General features: G+C 41.7%; 1 protein-coding gene across 12 annotated transcripts in view; it reads right to left on the reverse strand.

The window, feature by feature from the left end:
* The window catches only part of MAP2 (microtubule associated protein 2), a 342,751-nt gene that overhangs the window by 216,551 nt on the left and 113,397 nt on the right, over positions 1-12,803 (reverse strand). For 11 of the 12 annotated variants that reach the window (XM_030580178.1, XM_030580185.1, XM_030580184.1 and 8 more), the window contains one exon: positions 1,442-1,579. The exons of the other annotated variant lie outside the window; for it this stretch is intronic. The gene's annotated coding sequence lies outside the window, so the exon portion shown is untranslated. The remainder of the gene's footprint in view (positions 1-1,441; positions 1,580-12,803) is intronic. 12 annotated transcript variants of the gene reach the window in all.

Here is a 12,803-nt window from a genome sequence, read left to right on the forward strand (position 1 = left end):
TCATGTACTGCCCCAAGAAATAGAAAGAGGAGAATACGCACACATTTTTGTTTTGTATAAATAGCAAGTGCCCAATTTTATTTCCGAACAGTTCCTTTATTCTGTCAAACCCCACAATATGACAGCGGAATCCTGTTATAGGAAATGACTTAGTGCTCATTATGATACAATCAAACCAGATTGCCCAACACCTGATCCAGGGGAACTTTTCAAACCAGACACACACACACACACAAGCAAAACCTTCATCTTACAAGAACACAGCAAGTTTTGCTAGGCATTGTAAAAACAAGGCAGGTCAGGTAGGTTTTTAGCAACTCTCGGTGGTACATCCATTAGCTCTAACATTCTTTATTTGTTGTTGAGTGGTTCTCATGATTTTTTCCCCACTACCTTTGAAAATATCAAAGAAACCATTTCTAATCTGATCTTTACAAGCAGATTCCCCACTGATCAGTACAGATCCATAGCCCACTAAAAAACTCCCACTCACTTCATTGGGTTTGGATCAGGCCCTATCATTTTGAAGCATGCACATCAAATAGCACTGAAGAGTAATTTTCTTTAATCTATATAGGCAAATTATCACTAAAATCAAGCTCCAGTGTGTCTTTCTAGTCTGAATTTAATAATTATAGGAACAGCAAATATGCACAAAGATGCATGTGAATGTGTGTAGGGTTTTCAAACTAGCTCATAAGATTATGTCCACAATTGCTTTTTTGACTTTACCATGAAGATGCCCACTGCTTAGGCAAAAATGAGAAATTTGAAACAATTCAGCATTCCCAACCATGCTGCAAAGATTAATAAACCTAGGGTTCCCAGAGGTCCTGGAAGCGAAGCTGTGCTCACTGAAGCAGCTTTAAAAGTGTTTAACAAGGCAGAAACTGTAACTGATGTGTCACAAAAAAATATCAATTACCATGAAACTGTTACTTCATTTTAATATACACTATATCTAAGTCTGTCTCCTTAGGGTAACGGTTTCATAGGCAGAACTGAGGATTGTAACAATTATGACGTAGCTCTGTGAGCAGTTAAGGATCTCACGCTTCAAGTGTGTGCAGATCCAAATAATCTCTACCTATCCTTTCATGGTTATTCTCTAAAGGCTTAGTAACCTTTGAAAAGCTCTCATGGCTTTTCCTTGAACTCCGAAGTTCTGCAGGGTCCTGTCCTGTCTTCTGCATCTACAACATTTCTAGCTTCCATTCTTCATATCTTTTACCCCATGTTCCTCCACTACTATGTTGTGAAGACTTATTTTTATTTTCTTTGTGATAATAGCAGATCGATGAATCTGAATGTATTTAAATGGGGTTAGACTGTGATGTAGACTATGCACCTACACAAAGGGAGTAAGATCCTCCCTTCATACTCCTACACAGGCTACCTGGACCTTGGAATAAGGCATAAAGGAGAAAGAAAAGCTGCTCACCTGCTACTCGTCCCTCTGCTGGGCGGGGAATGGACAGATGCAGGTTCCTGATTGCTAGCCAGAGTAGTAGAGCTTGGTCAGGGGGTGAATAGGATAGCTGATAGCTCCCAATGTAGGCCAGTAATGAATTAACACCTCCTGGAAACAGGGAAAAAATTGCGTCTCAGATGGGTCTCAGGCACAGCACCTCCAAGGGTTAAATCTAGGTTAGTGAAGCTTACACACCTTACTCGAGGGTGTGCCTAAAGTCACAGTGGAGCCCTTTCTTAGGTCTAGTGAAGCCTTCTAGAGACCACATGTTACTTGGGCTCACCGAGTGCTCTGTGTTGTTCCTTTGCTTAGCAGAAGAAAGAAGGGGTGGAGGAGTGAATACATTCAGAAGTTCTTGGCAGGCTCTCATCCCTTCTGACATCATGTCAGCAGTATCAAAATAAAGACAGAGGTTATACAGACCTGGCTATTATGCCGCTAACTGAAGTCACAAGTGGCTTAATGTACATTTGGGCCCTGTTCTATTATTATTAGCATTAGTATTCAGGAAATACCGCACTGGTGATGCATGCTTCCCCCAGTCAGACTTAGCTTGGAAAGCTGAATGATTTATAGTGAAAAAAGGGGGAATTTCGGCATCCCACAAGCACCCAGTTTAGTTAAACAGCATTTCAGGAAGAGTTGTTATCTGAAGGGAAGAAACAGGTCTAGAAATATTTTGTTTTCCCTATAGACATTGTCTCTGTGGCTTTTTATTGGTTTTAAATAAATATGCTGTTCAAGTGAAGGAAAAGTTGTTTTTATTTAGCAGAAAAAACCTTCTGTTCACACAAAGACCCAGTATAGAACTAACACCCCCCCCCCATACACAAATCAGAACTCAATGGTTCACTGAAAAGCCCTACCACTCCATCACAGGACACAAGTAATTCCCAGTGAAGCCTATGAGTTACTCGTACCTTGAAGCATGAGAATGCACAGGTTAATAGGGCATCTCATTTTGAATAGACCTGTTTTTTGCATCTGAGTTAGCAATAAGTTGAAGCATCAGTGGTTGTGAATTTTCTGTTTTCCCCACCTAAGCATGACTTTACATAAGAAATAAACCAAGTGTGTGCACAGGCGCCAACTTTCCTTGGCGCCGGTGGGTGCTCATGCCCCACCCCTGGCCCCATCCCCTCCCAGCCCCGTTGGACTTCTCCTCAAATCTCTGCTCCGGCCCTGCCTTTTCCTCGAGCACACCACGTTCCTTCTCCTCCCCCTCCCTCCCACCGCTTACAGCTGTTTGGTGGCACAAGCGCTGGGAAGGAGGGAGTAGAAGCAGGATTCAGTGGCGTGCTCAGGGGCAGAGACGGAGGTGAGCTGGGGCAGGTTGGGGAGCTGCCAGTGGATGCAGAGCACCCACCACTTTTTCCCGTGGATGCTCCAGCCCCGGAGCACCCACAGGATTGGCACCTATGAGTGCGTGTGTGTATGTGTGTGTATTGAAGCTTCTGCGAAAGCAAAAGAAACCTCTTCTAATGGGATCACCACCGCATTAAAATACATCAGAGTACTGAATCTGACTGCTGGGACAGATTCCATGTCCTTAGTCATTTAGTTCAGCCTTCTTCCCAATCTCCAAGAGTGCCAGAATTTACTTACTATAAAGAATCCAAGTGCTGTGGCCGCAGACACAACTACTATCTAAACGACACACACATCCTAGTGGAGGCTTGGCTAGAACCCTGCTCCTTCAATTCCAAAAAATTAGGCCTTTACCACTTGATCTTAAAAGACAAATCAAGACTGAATGCTTTTCTGCGAGAGATCCTTTGTCATGATGGACCTCAATGACCTGTTTGATAGAGAGACAGATTAGATTATATTCTGTCTTTAAAATCTCAGCATGCTGTGGTTGGTAGCAGTAGCAGGCCCTATATCTTCTGTTGCCAGAGACTACAGAATACCATTTACTCACTCATAGACACAAAGCTAGTAAATTACACTTTCTCCATCCATTAGACAAAGTGTATCTTGAACTTTTGAGGTTCACTGTACTTCAAACACAGCAGTCAGGTGCCAATCTAATGAAGAAACATCTGCACACACAAGATACAATTACCACCCACCCACCTACCCACTTTCTCATTCATTCTTGGGAAGCCACGACCGGCACCAGGGTTGCCAATTTTGGTTGGACATATTCCTGGTGACTTAATCCCATGAGATAATCTTTAATTAAAGATTAATCTCTAATTCCTGGAGACTCCAGGCCAATCCTGGAGGGTTGGCAACCCTAACTGGTGGTTCTGCTCCAAAACCACAGGGCTTTACCACTTCAAGTAAAGAAGAAGGTCAGTAACTGCTTCCATTACGTTATCCTCCTCTCTGCGGGCCACTCAGCAGAGGGCAATGTCACTCCTACAGCCAATACAACACTTTACCCTAGATGTTTAAACATTAAATGCAATTTATTCAACACCTGTAGTGATAATGCTCTTTTTTGCCTCTTTCACAATTACTTGTAAATGGTTGGTTGCTGTTTAAGTTATGTATTGCTATCTACATGATCATTTCGTTCTGTATTGCACAACACACTCACTCTCTCTAATGGGGATTGAGTTCTATGTATCTTACGGTTTTATAGTGCTGTCCATCAGTATAGTATCTGAGTGTCCTCTATGCAAAATCCATATCAACGGCAAAGTCCTTATTATGTATAAACACTGCATTCGATACATGTAGAATTTGATGTGTATGTACATAATAATGGCCCTACTGGCTCAGATCAAAAGTTTATCTAGCCCAGTATCCTGTCTTCCGACAGTTGTCAATGCCAGGTGCCCCAGAGGGAAAGAACAGAACAGGTAATTATCAAGTGATCCATCCCGTCGTCCATTCCCAGCTTCTGGCAAACAGAGACAAGGGACACCATGCCTGCCCATCCTGGCTAATAGCCTGTCATAAACAGATAGCTAAGGGTTAATGTCTCTTTCACCTGAAGCACCTGACCAGAGGACCAATCAGGAAACCGGATTTTTTCAACTTTGGGTGGAGGGAAGGTTGTCTCTGGGTCTTTGTTTTCTGTCTGCCTGCTTTCTCTGAGCTTTGGAGAAGTAGTTTCTGCTTTCTAATCTTCTGTTTCTAAATGTAAGGACAAAGAGATCAGATAGTAAGTTATATGGTTTCTTTTCTTTGGTATTTGCATGAATATAAGTGCTGGAGTGCTTTGATTTGTATTCTTTTTGAATAAGGCTGTTTATTCATATTTCTTTTAAGCAATTAACCCTGTATTTTGTCACCTTAATACAGAGAGACCATTTTCTTTTTTATATAAAGCTTTTATATAAAGCTTTCTTTTTAAAACCTGTTAAAGTTTTCTTTACTGGGAAATTTCAGGGAAATTGAGTCTGTACTCACCAGGGAATTGGTGGGAGGAAAAAATCAGGGGGAGATCTGTGTGTGTTGGATTTGTTAGCCTGATTTTGCATTCCCTCTGGGTGAAGAGGAAAGTGCTTTTGTTTCCAGGACTGGGAACGGAGAGGGGGAGTCACTCTGTTTGGATTCACAGAGCTTGTGTCTGTGTATCTCTCCAGGAGCACCTGGAGGGGGGAAGGGAAAAAGGATTATTTCCCTTTGTTGTGAGACTCAAGGGATTTGGGTCTTGGGGTCCCCAGGGAAGGTTTTTTCAGGGGGACCAGAGTGCCCCAAAACACTCTGATTTTTTGGGTGGTGGCAGCAAGTACCAGGTCCAAGCTGGTAACTAAGCTTGGAGGTTTTCATGCTAACCCCCATATTTTGGACGCTAAGGTCCAAATCTGGGACTAGAGTTATGATATAGCCATTGATGGACCTGTCCTCCATAAACTTACCTAGTTCGTTTTGAACCCTGTTACAGTCTTGGCCTTCATAGCATCCTCTGGCAAGGAGATCAACGAGTTGACTGTGCGTTGTGCGAAAAAATACTTCCTTTTGTTTGTTTTAAACCTGCTGCCTATTAATTTCATTTGGTGACTCCTAGTTCTTGTGTTATGAGAAGGAGTAAATAACACTTCCTTATTTACTTTCTCCACACCAGTCATGATTTTATAGACCTCTATCATATCCCACCTTAGCTGTCTCTCTTCCAAGCTGAAAAGTTCCAGTCTTATTAATCGCTCCTCATATGAAAGCCATTCCATACCCCTAATCATTTCTGTTGCCCTTTTCTGAACCTTTTCATACATATATATATTAAATATTATGTATATAAGCTTTGATGTGAAGATTTACTAAAGTAAATAATTGTGTGTAAGAGTTGTTTAAGAATGCTGAATTGTTTGAGAGCTAGCAGTATGTGGTTTATTGGTTGCATACCTGAATCAGCTCCAGTGCAATGTTTTATGAACCACTCAAAGTTTACTGTCAGGCTTTCTTATGCCCTCGTAAATCCTCGACTGAAACACAACCCTGTTAATCAGCCACTCATGGTTTATTATTTCGTTTCTCAACCCTCCCTTATCCCTCTGCTCAGAGCCAGGGCTGATAGAAACCACAGGTGCGTGCTACATGTGGATGTGGGGACTGCCAGATTTACAGTTATTACTAAAACACATAAATTGGTGAATGGATCAGCAAACATGCTGCATTATACCAACTATCAGGTCACATATATCTTATGCTGTTAGCAAGAGATACAGTGGCTATAGAATAGTTAGCCAGTTTTTCAGGGAGAAATGTCACAAAACTAGTGTCAAACACAGTGGATTCGCAAGTGTAATTCCTAAGTGAACAGCATCTATTTTGTTTTAGTGGCCCACTTTTCACCTTGTACTTGTATGTGACAGTCAGATCACCATAGTCACTGTTACACAACTCTTGCAGCATTCTGAGCACCAGAAACACACTGCACTTCTCTCACTCACAGATTGGGAGTATGAACAGTTACAGAAATGCGGAAGGCCAGACCCCCAAACTGTGTAAACAAGCACAGTGGAGCTGCCATCATTTGCACCAGCTGAGGCTCTAGCCCAGAGAACACAGCACAGTAATTAGCATGCTAAAGTCACAGCAAGATTTGCCATGCAATTTCCCTGCCACTCCAAGAACTTGGATAGGAGAGAACCTACTATTTACCTAGAAAACAAAACAAGAAGCTAATAGAGTCTGAAAATGTATCTGAATGTGTAGTTCTAATATCAACTCAAGGTCAGTTTATCATTAAACCAACCAGTCATTGTTCCTTAAATCCTCATAGACCATGCGTGTGCTTGTGTATACATACAGCGAGGATTTAAAGGAACAATGACTGGTAGCTTTAATGATAAAACTGATCTTGAGTCGATATTAGACCTACACATTTAGATACAGTTACTAGTTAAGATCCCAGACAAAAACACAAAACACACACAAAATCTACCACTAGAAAACCTGCCTTTCATAGCTCCATGGACCTTTGCCTGTGAGAGAGATTTAGTGCTGGAATCCAGCTAGATTTGTTATACGGAACAAATAGTCATTTTCTTGTTTTTACACAATGACAAAAGTGCTTGATGCCAATAATTTATTCATTCATTCATATGTCCACCAGAATAGGATCCCCGCATTACAACAGTCATATTACAATGCAAGGCAGTCTCGAGTAGATTACTAGAGCTGCTTTAAATTAAACAATACTTTATCTCCCCTTTTCCTCCCAGCCCAGACACAAAAATCACAGTTTGACAGAAATAAAGCTAGGACATGCATATGTTATTCACTATCCAGAAAATCCTTCTAAATGAGGAGTGGCTGAAGATTCAATTCTCCAAGGCAACTTGTTCCAAGTAGTCTGTGGCAGAGGATAGTCTGTGACAATGCCGAATAAAAGCTCAGATTTAAGCAATCACTGAACTGTTAAAGTGAGCACAACTACAGACACAATCTAAAACACTGTTGGATACTATTTGGTTTAATTCCTGCTCATGTAGGTGCATTGTCTACCCATACACACACACCAGGCCATACGGCTGGCAGTTGAGATTTGCAGAGGCACTAGAGCGGATGTTCCCTCTCTATTAACAGAAAGGAGCTGCTGGCTGTGTGTTCTCCATGAAGAGTCTTTGGCAGTTGCTCCTCCCTGGCTCCATGAGAGCTCAGACTTGTTTTCCTTCTGGGAAGGCTGTAGAGCCCTTCTGTCTCCACTCTAGGCTTTTTGAGGTGTTTTTAGGACTGGATGGGTCTGCATGGGTGTGTATTTGTGGTAAGGAGGGATGAGATGTCCCTTCTATAGTACTGTGTGATATATTTTCCTTTCTAGGGTGGATGCCCAGGTAAGGAATGGGTGCCTGGAGATGCTTTATTTACTTCACATATTCCCTCAAAGCTATAAAATATTATCCATACTGTCCCTATCTGCACCCCCAGAGCATGAGGCTCTGAGAGAGCTGTGCTGTGCTGAACCCAAGGACTAATTTGCAATCATTGTGGACTTACAAGAATGACTTGACACTCAAAAGATGGCCTCAGACTCATGGGATTTCCTCTTGGGTCTTGGGACATCCAGAGGTCTGGGGAGTCTCACATCCTGCCAAATCCATGGAGGGTAAACTCTAGAGACCTCATGGAATGGTATAATAGAACCCCAGAGTTTCCTTACCATTATTTGAGTGTTTGCCCCAAAGGGAGAATCGGGCTGTATGGAAATATGGGAACTAAACTAATACAGGAAAGACAAGGTAGAACATTTGCATTGGTATATGCACTGGACCATGGCTAGTGATCAAACCTTTTCCGATTACCCAAACTAAACAAGTTCCCCATCTCTTACTCCTCAATTTACAGTTTCAGAGGTTTCCAACACAGTTGCTTTTTAATTGTGATTTTCGAGTAACCCACATCACCATTCCCCCTCCACAGTTTATGTTCCCTCAGCATTAAATAACCTGTTCTGAGTCTAGCAGTTGTATAGCCTCTTTGCTAACCTCATATTCTGAGATGTGCAATGCATCGTGGGGTGTATAGTGTGAAGTCTTTATAGAGTTCTGGACCTACATAGTTACCAGAGAGGACCAGGATATGTTGCAGCGGAGAGCTTAATAAACAGAGGAACTTCCTAGTTAGTTACTGTTTAAAGCTTGGCTCTTTGGGTTATAACCTCACCCTACTAGTGCCAGGAATGAGTGAATCCCTCTCCCCAAAGAAGGAATAAAGGAAAGAACTGACCTCCAGAGAGGTGAGTGTGGGGAAAGTGGAAAATCAGGGAGAAGACACACAAAAGCAGCAGCCGGAAGGAAACAGAGCTTGGGTTCACCGCAGTAATGAGCCCATAGCACAAATGGCTCTCTTAGAGAAGTTTAATTTTGGCAACTCAGGCAGCTGACCTTCCTAGAGCCGAAGATCTGAGTGTTTCTGGATGGCTTCTGGTTTACCTGCGAAAGCACAACAATGCCAGATAAATGCCCTCATATTTGCCATGGGTGATGCTGCTGACGATATCCTATGTGCCCTACCCTTCACTGATGAGGAAAAGAAAGAATACTTCAGATTGAAAGAAGCGTTTGATGCCCATTTCATAGGCAGATGGAGTATTATATATGAAAGGGCCAATTTAACAGGAGATGCCAGGAAAAAGGGAAAACAGCAGAGACTTTTATTATTGCAGTTCATAGTCTTGCTTGAACATTGTAAATATGGAACACTAAAAGGAGGACTAACTGGAGTGAGAACAGTTGCTGGTATAAGAGATACAAAGTTATCGGCACGGCTTCATTTAGACCCAGATCTCACACTAGAAAAAGGTACAGGCAAAGTGAGAATGTAAGAAACCATAAAGAAACAGTAGTGTGACTTACTTGCTAGAAGCATAGGGGAGAGGGCATCAGATAGTAGTGACACAGTAAAGAGAAAAGTCACAGCTGTGAAAGGAGAAGTCAGACCAAATTTATAACATAAGAACAATGCACAACTAGCGAGTGGGAGACTAACGAACCTTAATAGACAGGAAAGCTTGGAAAAGCTGGGGAAGATGTGGCAATAAACCAACCCAGGTTTGGCAACAATGCAAAAGAGGCAGAATGTAGGAGATGCCACAAAATGGGACATTTTGCAATAGCGTACAGGTCACCAAGAGCAGTGGCAGCAATCCAAGAGGGAGTGTTATCAGATGACAATGAGTCTATACTTCCAGAGACACCCTCAATAGAACCTACAATACCTTGGTAGATGGGTATGGAAACTGATACTGGAGCAGCAAATAAAAAAAAAATTAGAATTGATCCTAAGGTGGAGATTGCAAAGAACAAATAAAATTGTATATGAGACTAGTATCAATACATTGGATATTTGTGACCAGTTCCTTGGGAACTGGAGAAAGAACAGAATATATGTAATACAAGAACCTGACAACTCCCTTACTAGTGTTGCCAGCAATACAAGGGCTACACCTAGCAGAGAAACTGGAATGCAATAATAGCAAAAAGCAAGCTTTACAGGAGGCATATCCACCTATCTTCTCAGAACTAGGAGAGCTTCAGGGGAGTACAAAATAAAACTGGTGCCATCAGTGACTTCTTTTGCTCTCGCAACCCCATACTGCTTCCTTATACCTTTGCTAAGAAAAGTAAAAAAAAAAAAAAAAAAAAAAGAGAGTGAATGGAAGATATGGAGGTTATTTCCCAGATAGAAGAACCCTGTGATTGGTGCCAGGATGGCTATAATACAAAAGCCCAATGGTAAAACCCAGATTCGCTTTTACTTTACACAGCTTTAAAAAAGTTTGTGCAGAGAAAGACATATGCGTCGCACGGTAGACCAGACATCAGCTTGGTTATCAGAAGCTAAAATCAATTCAAAGTTAGATAGTACAGTATGCTTCTGGCAAAATTTCTCTTGTTAAAGAATACATACTGTTAACAACATTCATTACCTTGTTTGAAAGGTACTATTTCAGTCATCTTCCATTTGGCATATCTCAGAACCAGAACATTTCCAAAAAGAATGTCTCAGACTTGCCAGGCAGATGATATGTTGGTATATAGCAGAGATGATAAAATGCATTTAATAAATTAAAATCCATGGATGTTCCCACATGTTTTGGCACAATAACACCCAAGAACAGTGGCAGAGGATGCCTATTCATATAGTTTAGGAGCGGTGCTCACACAAAAGAAGCCAGAAGGAGATGAGAGACCCTTTGCATTCAAATCAAGAAGCCTGGCAGAAACAGCGCAGTGGTATGCTCAAGCAGGAAAGGAAGCTCTAGCGTTCACTTGGGCCTGTGCCTATCTGTTTGGCTTGAATTTTAACACAGAAATAGACCACAAGCCATTAGTGTCATAATTGGGTTCAAAACCACTGGATGATCTTTCACCTAGGATTCAAAGACTTCAACTACGGCTGATGTGATTTTCTTCCAGCGCTGGATACATATCCAGGAAAGCCTTCATAGCAACAAACACTAGCTACTGCCCTAACTGAGCAATTGCCAAAAGAAGAAAAGTTTTTAGTGAAACATATCAAAATCTATACTGACCTTGTTCTGGCAGAAATTATAGCATCTGACAACTGATTTTAGCAAGTTTGAGATGAATAACTAAAGGATTAAACTTGCCAGAAACTGACTCAACTCTGTCAAAGAGGGTCGGGTTGAAGGAATTGACTTCCATCTATATTGGCAGGACTGAAATGATCTTCACATGGCTGATGGCTTGCTTCTGAAAGGATGGTGCATTCTTATCCCTACGGTATTTCAGAAAGAGATGCTCTCCAAAACCCAGGAGTGACTCCAAGGTACAAACAAGTGAAAGGCATAAGCAAAGACGGGAAGATGACAAAGGACAACTTTTCCTGTGGCACCGATACAGCTGAAACCTAAGAGGCCCAACCTGAATGAATTGCAAGGACAAAATGCTGAAATAAAAATTTAGCAGCAACAAAACTTCACTGTTTGGCACAGAACAAAAGGTCTACCTGAACTGAGACCAGGGAACAAAGTTTGGCTCAAAAGCTCCCAGACATTTGTAACTGTTTAGCGCTTAGCAGAAACTCCCAGATCCTACCTAGTGGAGATTTCAAAAGGAATTCTCTGGAGAAATCAGGTTCATCTTTAATATTTCCCAACACAGCAAAGAAGATATGTAATCTGCAGGTAACTCTGTCAGGAAATGACACCCCCCCCCCAAAAAAAAAAAAAAAAAAAAAAGGACTCCATGCACAAACTTTACAGAAGTGAGAAAGTGTTCTGGAAGATAATCAGATGCCCTCAAAAGATGTGATCTTTAGAATACCGCTCAGGACTATTTACATGCAATTGATGAAGAGACATAGTACGCCTCTACTCTGATATAACGCGACCCAATAGAACATGAATTTGGATATAACGTGGTAAAGAAGTGCTGGGGAAGGGGGTGCAGAGCTGCACACTCTGGTGGATCAAAGCAAGTTTGATATAACGTGGTTTCACCTATAGCGCAGGGTAAGATTTTTTGGCTTCCGAAGACAGCTTACTAGGAGAGAAAAAGGAACCTAAAGATGATTAAAGAAACTTTGGAAAAGCACCATCCACAAAACTTCTAAGGATAGAGACTCTGTGTCCAAGATCCATCCTTCCAAAACCTGAACTACACAGTCCTCTAGGCCCTAAGACTCAAGTATTAAAACCAATAGAGGGAAAAATTCTGAATACTGTGTGTAGAGTACATTCCCACTCATACAGCTGCAATGCTTGGTACTGGCAATAATAAAAGTCACATGTGAAGATATACCTATCTCAAAGAATTGGAAGGGATCTTGGTCATTGAATCCAGTCCCCTGCCTTCACTAGCAAGACCAAGTACTGTCCCTGACAGGTTTTTGTTGTTATTGTTTGTTGTTGCCCCAGATCCCTAAATGGCCCCCTCAAGGACTGAACTCACAATCTTGGGTTTAGCAGGCCAATGCTCAAACCACTGAGCTATCCCTCCCCTGCCCTGGTGCAGGGCCTAACCTGATTAGTGTTTGACCCCCTCCTTGTGACAGGAATCATCACTTGAAATGTGCAACCTGGATAGAATCTCAAAGCCTTACTCTTTTCAATAGCAGGGCACTATTAAATAATAAACTGTTTGTTTCAGTCCCAGTACTCACCCGTAAGTTAACCCAAGTGACAGAGGGCCTGATTCATCACGTTATGGCAGTGTTACGCTGGTGTAACAACTGAAATTAATGCCATTATCCTGACATAAAATGGGATTAACATAGTGGTGAATCCATTAACGGAGTTACATTATCACAAATCATCCTGATAGCCCTAAATTTCAAGACATTTGTATTTGCTCAAAGTTTAGGTTACTTAAAAAGCTGATAGGTTCCTCCTTCTCTTAACTCTACTGTGGTAGAAATGCCACATTACATAAGCTCCTTGAAAGTTTTGACAGAGAACCTATTTAATGTG

This window comes from Gopherus evgoodei, chromosome 11 (assembly GCF_007399415.2).
Source record: "Gopherus evgoodei ecotype Sinaloan lineage chromosome 11, rGopEvg1_v1.p, whole genome shotgun sequence".
Taxonomy (NCBI): Eukaryota; Metazoa; Chordata; order Testudines; family Testudinidae; genus Gopherus; species Gopherus evgoodei.